This window comes from Montipora foliosa, chromosome 8 (assembly GCF_036669935.1).
Source record: "Montipora foliosa isolate CH-2021 chromosome 8, ASM3666993v2, whole genome shotgun sequence".
NCBI lineage: Eukaryota > Metazoa > Cnidaria > Anthozoa > Scleractinia > Acroporidae > Montipora > Montipora foliosa.
The window spans coordinates 16359108-16365046 of NC_090876.1; the positions used below are offsets into that span (position 1 = coordinate 16359108).

The window sequence follows — 5939 nt, forward strand, 5'->3', positions numbered from 1 at the left end:
AGTGAACATTCAATATGGACGCCAAAACAAATGTATGATTATGCTCTATTGACTACATTCACGGGCAGGAGTCCTGGATACTGGAACAAATTCGGATTCTTTTGGATACGTGTGGACGGGCAAATTCGATTCAAAAACGCTTCGCGTGGACGCGGAAAGTTTTGAAAAGGCAAAGAACAGTTTGGAGATTCAAGTGTGTCCAGCTGCGTGTGGACGGGGTCTGAGTTTTGATCGTTGAAAACGAAGACTTTTGGAAACAATTATTTGAAAAGCCTGCGAAAATTTCGACAAAAGTTGTTTGCATCGTTGTTGAACGTTGTAGCTTGGATAGGTGAAAATGATACGAAAACGATGGTGTGAATGAAAATACTTTATTTTGTTTTTGCCCAGATGAAAACGACAGCTTTTGAAAACGCATTAGTGCGGATGACGCCGTAGAGCACGTCAATTAAATTAATCAGTAGTGTAGCAGCAGTAGCGCTTTTGTCTAGGGTAGCAGCCAATTACATTATGCTATACGAAGGCTGCTACAGCACCCCCAATTAATCCCAAACGGATCAGAAAAGTGAAAATAGTGCAGATAGGTGAAATTAGGTGATTTTTTTTTTTTGCATGTATGTAATCGCGTGATTTTTCTTGTGCAATTTGGAATACTGAAGCAATTGAAATTTTTTTTTTAAAGACCAAGCAATTTTGTTCGTCTTTCAAAAAAAATTACTCGTGTTTATTATTACTTGATTATAGCGACAGAGTCTTAAGAATGGCCGTCTTATCGCTTGAGTGCAATCAAAGAATTCCAAATTGCAGTCGAAATCAGGTGATTACGTACACACTCGGTGATATTTAGGGCATACAACGTTCTCGGTCATTACGATTATATCAACAGCGAAAGGTTGTCCACGAAATTTTTGCGAAGCAAATTTTGCAGTAATCACGATAGTTAACCGCGAAAGTTTCCTATTGAAGGTTTTGTAGTCTAAAAAGCTATAAATAGATGGTTTTCACGTTACGTCATCGTCGCCGTTTGGTGGACGAAAACAAAAGATCTCGTTACCTCTTTTGCTCGTCAACCAACCATTGTGTATTGCAGCATTGTTATCTGTGTCTCTAGAGATTAGTTGGAGACACCTAGTAAGTGGTCAATTTGTATTGACATACAATTGATTGGTATCTGGTTTATGTGGCTTTGTGTAATTATTTCCACGCCCTTGCAAATAGGTGGTGTTCACGTGACGTCATTGCCGCCATGTTGGTGGACGAAAACAAAAGATTTCTCAGTAGCTCCTTTTGTTCATCCCCCAGCAACTGTACATTGCAGCATAGTTGTCTTTGCCTCCGGAAATTGGGAAGAGTAGCGGTACTTTAATAGGGGGAAATTTTAAGCTTAATTAACATTAAGCCCAGGCGAACATTTCGCAGTCAAGAAATTGCGAATTGACTGAGTCCTTCAAATATATTTCGCAATTAATAAACTGCAAAGTGATTTATTTCCTTTGTTGCCCCAGCAGGGAATTTGCCTAGAGGCAAAATCCCGAGGAGGCATTATTGTAGCTTGCCCGTATATAGAGTTACTTAAGGATATCGAATATATACATGGCTAATTTGTACTTACGGAATTAAGAAAATGGATTTCATTTCTCCCTCCTTTTCTGCCTCTCCCTCTCCCTTCTTTGCCCACATAGCTCACACTGATGCTCGTTTTTGTCCCAGCTTTCCACTTTCTATTCCTTTGCCCTGTCCTTCTATTCAAGATACCGCTCGGATTTTTCTGCCATTTTATACATGTCGCTTGCCTTGAACTCCGATCCACTGTAAACCTTCTAGACCACTGAGATAGCGTGTCAAGTTGCTAATGTACACCGTGAAAATGATAGTCACTCAGGCCCGTAAGGGCACCGAGTTATAAAACATGTTAGATTTCATTTTTTTTATTCCTGTGCAGCAAAACTGCACAATAGAAAGCAAGTGGCGGTGTTTTGATTGGGCAATGCACAATAGAAGGCACGTGGCGCTGTTTACATTGGTTATTAAAAGCAAACCACGTAGTCCAAAATTATGGAGAGCTCTGTGATGCGTTGTTGGATTTCTGAAGATCGACATTGCGTTGCTGGCTTAATCAGTTTCTTCTTGGGACGCTCAAAACACATACAAAGAAAGGCATACGCTTTTCACGCTAGATCCACACAAAAAGATGGTCGAGCGTCAGCTTCGAAACGGGTCTTTCCGCGAACTGAATGAAATGGAAATATACTCAAATGCGACGAAATGGACGCAACTATTGAAAGCGATACAAGTCAAAATACTAATTCTTTAATAAGCAGCGAGTACTTTATTGAGAACTACTTTGAAGATGACAGCGACAAAGAAAATAACTCCACAAACAAATGGACGCCATGCTGGAATCTTCTGAAGACAAGGTAAAACATTGGCACAGCAAACAAATGGCCTCACTCGATCTTGTACCATTTTTACCGCGAACAATAAGCCTCCTGTTCAGTGTACCATTGACTACGGAGATAAGTTTTTTGTCTATTGCGTTTTTTTTGTTTTTTTTTTTGTTTTTTTACTGTTAAACAGTTTGTTTCTTTGTAATGGTCTAGCTTATAATCCATTGTTCAACTAGCCATATTAGCGATCGTTTTCATTGCTATCTTGTGTATATAGTTCTGTTCTAAATTTACAAGATTTAATATCATCAGTGGAGACTGCGATAAGCCCTGTAGAAATAATCGTGATATAGTTTGAAAGGCTGTACAGTTATTTTATTCTCAATGATAATTACGACTTGATTCCAAAGGAGAAGTACAGGTCTCGATATGCAAAAGTGTGTTTACTTTAGTTGTGATTTGCGCGTGCATCGACATAGACGTGACCGAGAACCGAGCAAAATTACAGAGAACAGGCTGAGATGTCTAAAGTATTTTATAAAAGCAGAAAAAGGAGGAAACGTGCTCGGACATATTTGGTTAAAAGTGTACCGAGGTCATCCACATTTCATCGTATTACTAGGAGATCACTTGCTCGTAAACACAAGTATGGGAGCAAGCTCAGGTATGCGTTTAAATCTACGCCACTACGTTATTTACATTATACTCAGCGGTTGTTAGCGCTGCGCAGGCTCGCCCGTATGTCTGTTCCACGTGCTCGACATTGCTTTATGTTGTCGTTTTATTAAACCTTCGAGTTAACGAACTGTTTCCTCTATATTTGCGTGGTGGCAGCGCTTTTCCCAGGGGAACCCCTGGAAACCCCTGGACCCCCAGGGGAACCCCAGGGGTCCAGTTCAGTACTCCTTCCAACGCGGACTCTGACACCCTGTGGGCCCTGGAGCGCCAGCTGGATTGCCCTTCTAACATGCCCCGTAAACCCGAAGATGCGTGGCCTCCGCCCCAGCAAATTCAATTTGTCGATCATGCCGTACGCGTTCCCAACACGATCGGCTCCCTCATTCTCCTGAAGAGCAGTGAGCAGTTATGCCAGGTTCGGCACATTCTACCCGTCGAAGCCTCCACCTCCACTTCACCTCCCACCACACGTACTGCTACCTCCCAACATGGTCCGCGCCTCCACCGCCCAACTGTATGGTTTCCCCATAACCCTGGCCTCCCAAATGGCTCGTCAGGCTGATGGAGCTACCCCAATGGATGTCATTGGCGAAGTCCACTGCTCCCTAACCCGCGGACGGTGGACATTTGACTTAGATGCCCCTGGTCATCCGTCAGCTAGACGTCGATATCCTGGCCGGTAATCCCTTCATGACCCGTAACGACATTGGTGTTCGCCCTGCCAAACGTCAGATTGAGATAGGTGACACTGAGATTATCAGCTACAGCTCACCCTCCAGGCATACACGCCAACCAAACATGCGGTGTACACAATCCTTCCTGCTACGCAACCCAAACCGCACAGTCGTCTGCCAGGGGAACAGTTTCAGTACCCCTGGAACCCCAGGGGAACCCCTGGAACCCCCTGGAGCCCCAGGGAAAGCCCCGTTTCCGTGGAATCTTAGGGTTCCAGTTCATTACCCCTTTCGACGCGGACTCCGACACCCTGTGGGCCCTGGAGCCCCGGCTGGATTGCCCTTCTAAGATGCCCCGTAAACTTGAAGATGCGTGGCCTCCGCCCCAGCAAATTCAATCTGTCGATCATGCCGTACGCGTTCTCAACACGACCGGCTCCCCCATTCTCCTGAAGAGCGGTGAGCAGTTATGCCAGGTTCGGCACATTCTACCCGTCGAAGCCACCACCTCCACATCACCTCCTACCACACGTACTGCTGCCTCCCCTTCTCCAGCCATCTGCAAGCCCTTCTCCCCCCGTGTGATCCTTGATCCTGATGGGTGCCTAGATCAGGACATTCGTGACAAATTCATAGCTCTCAATCTGGAGTTTGACGATGTGTTCAATCCCGGTGCAAGCGGTAAAATTGAGGCTGTTGTCAACATCGGCCCCACCCTTCCTCCTCAGCGCAAAGGCAGGCTTCCACAGTACAACAGGATCACCCTCGAGGAATTACAAGACAAGTTCGATGAGCTCGAAGCTGCCGACGTCTTTGCAAAACCTGAGCAAGTCAACGTCCATTTAGAGCACCTGAACACCTCGTTTCTCTTTAAGAAGCCCAATGGTGGTAGCCGGCTCGTGACATCGTTCGGAGAAGTCGCCCAATACAGCAAACCTCAACCCTCCTTAATGCCAAATGTTGACAGTGTGCTGCGTGAAATAGGGAAGTGGAAATACATTGTTATCACCGATTTGCTGAAGAGACAAAAATTGTGTGGTGCGATGAATTACTGCTGGCCTTCAAAACCGCCCAACTTGCATTGGTAGACAACCGGACCATCACCATCCCCCAGCCTCAAGACGCCTTATGGATAGTGACTGACGGCTCCGTCAAGAATAAAGGCATCTCAGCCACACTTTACGTACACCGAAATGGCTTGCTGCTCTTAGCTGGGTTCTTCAGCGCCAAGCTTCGTAAGCATCAAGTGACTTGGTTGCCCTGTGAGATTGAAGCCTTGGCTATTGGCGCGGCAATTAGACATTTTGCCCCCTATATCATTCAATCCCCACACACAACCGATGTACTCACCGACAGCAGAGTGTTCAGGCTTACGAAAAGCTCAAGAGAGGAGAATTCTCAGCCAGCTCAAGGGTCACCACCTTCCTGTCAACAGTCAGCCGCTATTCTGTCCACATACCTCATATCGCCGGAGTTGAGAACCTACCCTCTGATTTTGCAAGCCGTAACCCAAAGGAATGTTTGGACTCTAGATACCAAATTTGCAAATTTATCGTCGAACTCGAGGATTCCGTTGTTCGCAGCCTCTCTGTTAGTGATGTCTTTCAAGGTTCTGTCAAGATGCCCTTCACTAGCTGTGCTGCCTGGCAGGCTACCCAGCTGGAGTGCCCTCACCTTCGGAGGACACACACACCTTAGCCAAGGTACCCGACCCTCTAAGAAGGCCACCAAAATTATTGATGTGAAACGCTACCTTAAGGATGTCGTAATCGCCGCTGACGGCCTTCTCATTGTGTGAGACCATCAACCCTTCCAACCCCCTCGTGAGCGCCGTCTTAGACGGCCTATTAACAGCTCTTCACATCCGGTTTAGCCACCCGTCAAAGTACCAAACAAAGCGTCTCTTCAGCCGATACTTCTTCGCTCTAGATGTTGACAAAGCCATCGACCTTGTATCTTTCTCCTGTCACATCTGTGAGTCCGTGAAATCAATCCCTAAACACTTTCAGCCCCAGTCAAGCGTAGAAGCTCCTCGGTCCATTGGCGTCTCATTCGCTGCTGATATTGCCCGACGTCACCGACAATTAATCCACGTACTAAGAGAGACTGTCTCCTCGTACACTTTAACCACCCTTGTCAAGAGCGAGAAACATGAGGATCTCCGCAACGCCCTCATAGTTTTATGTTCCCAGCTGCGTCC

The 5939-nt window shown here is 45.9% G+C and overlaps 1 long non-coding RNA gene across 1 annotated transcript in view; it reads left to right on the forward strand.

Moving 5' to 3' along the window:
- Positions 1-5939, forward strand: part of LOC138013264 (uncharacterized) — a 342610-nt gene that overhangs the window by 83692 nt on the left and 252979 nt on the right. The window lies entirely within an intron of this gene.